Raw genomic sequence first — 6,663 nt, 5'->3', positions numbered from 1 at the left:
GCTAGCCGCCCCGACGGACTCCAAGCTGGCCCTGTAGGGCATCGATCCTAACCCCTCACTGTGGACATCCAAATCCACTAGTAGGTTATTGGTGCGCCAGGCGTTCCTCGAACCCTGGCCCCCACCCTTTAACAACCTTTCCACATAACAAGCTGTCACCGATTGACCTGCAGGGCCAGCTTGGGGTCCGTTGGGGCGGCTAGCGGGGGGCTAGTGGGATCCGCGGGACGGGTTGTCACACTTCTTTACCCAAACCTCCTCCTATCATCAATAATACCTTCAAAGGTACAAAAACTGTTTTGCAGTTAACCAAGCCACGAGATTATCGTAGAGCGCTTGTTTCGTCTGTTGATGATTTTGCAGGACATGAAAGAAGCAACAACATCCCTAAGTCCCGCCCAGGTTCTGTTCCTTATGTCCTTGGTAGACCTCATGCATCTAACGCTTATACACCATCTTGGATGAAGAGGCCATTTTTTAAGAGGAATACATTGCCACTTTCCGATCCACCAGACGCCGGAGCTCCATCACAATCAAGCTAATGACTGAAAACAAGCGTTTAGTGGGAGGCAACCCACTCGTAGTTTTTTGTTCTTACTTTGAGTCATTTTTGTTCTTGCATTTGAGTCATTTTGTTTATGAATTTTGTATGAAAGTTTGAACTATATCTCTATCATGTTGCTTTTAACCTGTGTTCTAGTGCTTTTTAACAGAACTAACATCCAAGGATTGATAGAAACACAAAACTAACTGCAAATAACAAGGAGCTTCGAACACTTTTCTGCATTAACAAAGGGTATCGATCGTCACCTTTATGGCATCGGTCGACACCAGTGTTTACAACGGGTAACCCGATTCTAGTTCATCTTTTTCTTACTATTTTCAATACATTTTTGTTTATTCGTTCTCTTTCCCTACCTTGATAACACTGGGGAAAATGTTGTTTAAGTCTGGGGGAGGTTATCTACAAACTACGTTTTTTTTTTAAGCTTCAGTTGTGTCAGTCAAAACCATAAAGTTTGAGTCAAATTTTTCAAATTTTTCTTTTTGTCTTGGGGAATTATGATCTGGACTTATGATTTCTCTTATTTGGCTAACACTCTAATGATTATTTTACTATTTTTGGTCACATAACTGAAGCTTAGAAAGATTATGAGCTGTATCAACAATCATGAAAGCCCTTATTCAATGGATATCTGATTAATCTAACGTTAACACTAATTTTTATCAGGATTTTAATTGGACTTAATTCTCTTTCCCACGGAGTTGGTATACAATGGACTACACTTCTTCTTCAGGCCTTAAAAGACACTGCACTTCTTCACAAAAGTATGTCTCCCCTCTCTCTTATATTCAGTACTCTTAAAAAAATCAGAAAGCAGAAAAGATCAGAAAAAAATGTGGATAAAGACTAAAGGAAGTGAGCTTAGGGATGTCGTGTAAACCAGTGCATACTTCAGAACTCATGGAATTCCTGTCCAAAGAAAAGAAAAAAACAAGAGCAAGGGATTGATAAAAAAAAAATACAATGATACCCTAGAAAATTAGGGAAAAATCAGTCTCTTGGAAGTGAGAAAAGAGAGAGGAAAGGAGATGTATGAAGAATGTCTTGGCCTGAAGAGAGTCCATATGCCATTGATTGATATTCCCTTGGTAAGAATTCACCTTATTTGCGCTTTAATATTGACTAATGAGATGACAGTGGAGATATCAGAGATTCCAAAGGATTGTGGGGTTTGAGTAAAGAATGTTGATGCTTCTCATGGTTAAGTATAGGAAGTAAGTTCTTTAGTCTTGTAAATGAAGAGTGCGAATAAGAATCATCGTGGGGTTGAGTGAGTCCCCAGTTTTCAAACCTCTTTCACAGATCTAAGTTTTTGTTTTGCTTGAGGGCAAGCAAAAGCTAAGTCTGGAGGAGTTGATATATCATGGTTTTTCTATTTTTTAATCATGATATAATGAGTTTTTAAGAGTCTTTTGATGTGTTTTTAGGTTTTTTGTGAGTCTTTTCGGGTTTTATAGGATTTTGGCATGGATGGAGCAAAGTGGAGCAATTTGGGACATTTTGGAGCATTGAACCGAAGGAAATCAACTTGGAGACATTCAAGAGTGATGGTGTCGGTCGACACCCCTGTTAGCCTACAGAAGAAGCCCAAGTTTTAAAGATTTACAAAATTAATCCAGAAGTTTTCCATATATGCATCATTAGTCTTTACACGTGTTTTAGGAATATAAATAGGAGTTTTAAGGTCATTGTTGAGAGATTTTTAGAGAGAGTTTTTGGAGAGAAGAATCAAGACTCCTTCAAAGATTCAGAACTCCCTTACTTCTTCTTTTAAATTTCTTAATGATATCTATTTTATTCATGATTTGTGTTTCATTGATCATGTGTGAGTAGATCTCTTGTTAGGTTTAGGGTTTTCAAAGGAATTCATGAATTATTAGGTTATGAGATTGTTAGGGTAATATCTGTAGAGTTCTTCATCTAGATTGGTTTATTGTGTATTCTAGAGTAGCAGAGCAACCTAGGATCTGATTTTAAATTAATTGATAGACATGAGAGTGTTACTAATTTCCTGAAATAATCTTAGAAGAGAAAAATACCTATTCACAAAGAGATTTAGTTTAGGGATCTTGTGAACTTATCAAACCTGAATTTAATGCTAGTTTAATCATTAGAATTTGCAAAGAGATTTGTAATTCTAGTCTTTAGACTTAGATAATTTTCGCAGAGAGAGCTGGTTAATTTTACCATTGTGATTTGAGTTCTAAAATTGTTCTTAATAAATCCTAACAATTATTTAATCTGTTTTTTTCGGAATTTCCTGAGAATTTCGCTGAACCTATCTTGTCTCTTATTGAATTAACTCTTTTTTTATTGCTTTTCTTGTTCTTTTAATTTTAATACAATATATTATGTTTAGCATAATTAAAAAACTATTAAATCCATTGTGTGAGTGAGTCTTTGTGGATTCGATCCCAAACTACTATACCTTGATTTTTTAATTTGAGAGAGTAACTATAGGGTAAATTTGAGCATATCAACAGTCGATGGTGGTTTCTTGTGCATCATGCTTGTGACAAATGTTATGAAGAGGACAGATAACCAGTAAATGGATTTTGTGCGATAGTGCTGAGACTCTATTTATTGGTTGATCCGGTTTTGAGTGAAGCTCGATCTAAGAATCTATAACACAGTTAAACCTTAGTTAGGTACATGTGATCCGGTTTTGAGTGAAGCTCGATCTAAGAATCTACTCAGACATGATCAATGAAACACAAATCATGAATTAAATAGATATCATTAAGAAAATTAAAAGAAGAAGTAAAGGAGTTCTGAATCTTCTCTAAAGGAGTCTTGATTCTTCTCTCCAAAAGCTCTCTTTAAAAATCTCTAAGGGTTTTGCCAAAATAAAACTTAGGTCTAAACAATGAAATTAAAAATCTTATTTATATTCCTAAAACACGTGTAGGGACTAATGATGCAAATATGGAAAACTAAATCGTCAATTTTGTAAATCTTCAAAACTTGGGCTTCTTTTGTCGGCTAACAGGGGTGTCGACCGACACCACCCTTGGTGTCGGTCGACACTATCACTCTTGAATGTCTCCAAGTTCATTTCCTTCGGTTTAATGCTCCAAAACGTCCCAAATTGCTGCATCCATGCCAAAATCCTATAAAACCCGAAAAGACTCACAAAGAACTTAAAAACACATCAAAAGACTCTAAAAGACTCATATATCATGTTAAAAAACACAAAAACCATGATATATCAAATGTCGTCTCACAAAAAACTTCAGCATCCCTCCCAAAAGTCTCTTAGCCTTCACAACATTCTCAATGCTTGTCTTCATAGTCATATACGACTGTTTCTTTGTTAAACTCACAATATGGTTCACGGAAAACCCAAGAGAATGGGAATCGGTATGAAACTTCACTTCTTAATCATGATCATCGCATCCATAACTGAACTGTTTAGGCTCAAGGTCGTTGCTGAACACGGGCTAATCCACCAGACCGCAGTAATGATTCCATTGTCAATTTTTTTGTTGCTTCCACAGTATGTGCTAAAGGGTTTGGCTGATCCTTTCATATAAATAGCAAAGCTAGAGTTTTTCTATGATCAAGCACCAGATAGTATGAACTCGGGACATCATACACGACCACAATTGTGGCTGTCGGGAATTTTATGGGCAGTTTTTATCCTTTTGTGAATGTCTCAGATAACAAAGAAGCAGGGAAGAGGATGGATTCTAAACAAATTAAATAAGTCTAGGTTGGATAACTATTACATGTTCTTCGCAGTACTTAATTTGGTTAACTTCCTCCTTTTCTTGGTTTTAATTAGATTTTATTAGTACATAGCTGATGTTACATATTCAGCAAATGTAGAACAAAAGGAACAAACAGTAATAAAACATGGGAGACTTGCAAAATTAGACCTCTAACTTGAGTCAATTGCAAGACTAGACTCCTCTTTTTCTCTCTCAAACATTTGCCACTTTCTGCCTACTAAATTCTTTACCATTTATTGTATTCACAGAAATGCCATTATTTCTAATTTATTTGAATTTCTTGCGAAAATGTTTATTACATCCATATCCTCATCTTCTTGTCTTATTTACGGTTGTACCACCGCCATCAATTTTCCAACAACCATGAACAACTAAATTTGAAGCTCTTAATGCTTCAACAACCCGATTTGTGAGCTTAAATAACACCCAATGCTATGAGAACTTCATTTTCTTCCATCTACTCTCCATTTTAATCGAAAAAAATGAAAGTTCGTTAATCTTGTTATATCTCGTGAACAAGGAAAATTGGCGCTGTGTTTCTTCAGTGGTGACTAAATACGACGTCCTCGGTGCTTGACATTGCGAAACCACCACCGATAAGGTTATTTTCCGGTAGATTTTGTGATTTTCTTTGTTTTTTGCCAAACTTAGACTTCATTTGTTAGACTAAAATTTCAGTCTCCTTAATTTCATTTGAAAACAAAAAAATATGATTCAGACTGCATTATAATCTTTCCATCAGATGCTTCGTTTGCAGTCTACTAAAGTGTATTTTTGCAATTGACCAAATTCTTGACTTTTTAGTGATGACTGCTGGCCTAAGTCTTCTTACGATAATAAACGAGTAGACTTCTATAGTGACTATTTTTGGAATTGACCAAAATATTTAAGCATTGACCGTAATATTATTATATTAAAATAATTATTTGACTGCAAAAGAAGTCTACTAATTAAAAATTTAAAATGTTGGTCAACTCCAAAAATGACCACGGCAGACTGCAAACGAAGTCATCATTACTATAGACTTTGTACGTAGTCTACTTGGCAAAAGTCAAACTTGGTCAATTGCAAAACTATCCACGGCGAAGTTTCATTTTCTTGTTGACGGATAGATGAAGTCTACTTGTTACACAAAAGTCTACTGTAAAGTCAATGGGTTGGTCAATTGCAAAAATAACCAGAGTAAACTATAATTGAAGTTAACAGGTGGAACTTTCCATTGAAGTCTACCTATTTTTATCTATTTAATTGCAAAACTGACCAAAAAATTAACAAAGGATGACCACAGAAGAAGTCAACCGGTTCTAGTAGACTTCGTCCGTTGTCTGCTTTGTTAAATTCTAATTGCAAAAATAGACCACAAAAAATAGACTTCATTTGAAGTTATTCTCGTATAGTCTAGTTTATATCTACATGTTGACGTCAACATGAAGTTAGCAGATTTTGAAAACCAAATTATTGCAAATTGGTGAATAATTTTTAAGATTTTCTTGTTGTATTTTTTGATATATGTTATTTACTTGCCTCTATATGTTTTTGACATGAATCCATATTATACATATGGAGAAATCAAGTTTTTGGTTTTCATAGGCAGTTATGTCATTAAAGTAGACTAATTTACAAAGTCAGACCGTTGGAGTTATCTGTGAAGTCTGTATATTTGAAATAGTGTTTAATTGAAATTTATAAATTTTTCTTTTGATTTTGTAGTTCAAAATGTTTTGTATCGGTTATGTACTTGCCTCTGTCTATTATTGTCATGATAATATATTATACTTTTGGATCAATCATGTTTTTGGTTTTGTTAGGCATCTAGGTTATTGATTTAAGACTTCTATGGATAGTCAGCTATGTAATGAGTAATTGACTTGCTGCTTACTCTTTCAGGTAGATGGCGCAAATACCTGTTGTTTACGGAGTATGGGTGACGAGAAATGGGTCCTGGCATTTTGATATGGATGGACGCAAAGGTGGGAGAATGTTTTTTTTGCGACACGGTTGTACATACGCTGAGCTTCTTGAAATGGCCGTAGAAGATTATCTAATTGACAAAGAAACAAAGATGGTTCAGTTATCGTATCCCTTAACAGAGATGATGCTTCAGAAATTGCCCCAAGATACCCCTCCTGTCTATGTCACAAATGATAGATCAGTTCAGAACTTGATAGATTTTAGTAGTAGGAATGTTTTTCGCCTTTGCGTCTCTACGCGATGCATGGATGGACAGTCGGTTAAGGGATGTGTTAATGATATAAATAACTCTTGTTCTATTGCCGATGGGGAGCCAACGGATGAATTTGGTGACGATGTAAATCCAGGTGCCGATGAAGCTGTAGAAGAATGTCAAGAAACTCTCCATGACACTAC

General features: G+C 35.6%; 1 pseudogene; it reads left to right on the top strand.

Moving 5' to 3' along the window:
- Positions 1-4,449, top strand: part of LOC104763046 — a 39,049-nt pseudogene extending 34,600 nt beyond the window's left edge.

This window comes from Camelina sativa, chromosome 18, assembly GCF_000633955.1.
Source record: "Camelina sativa cultivar DH55 chromosome 18, Cs, whole genome shotgun sequence".
Taxonomy (NCBI): Eukaryota; Viridiplantae; Streptophyta; class Magnoliopsida; order Brassicales; family Brassicaceae; genus Camelina; species Camelina sativa.
The sequence above is the reverse complement of the archived record's forward strand: the minus strand, read 5'-3'. Positions and strand labels throughout refer to the sequence as shown.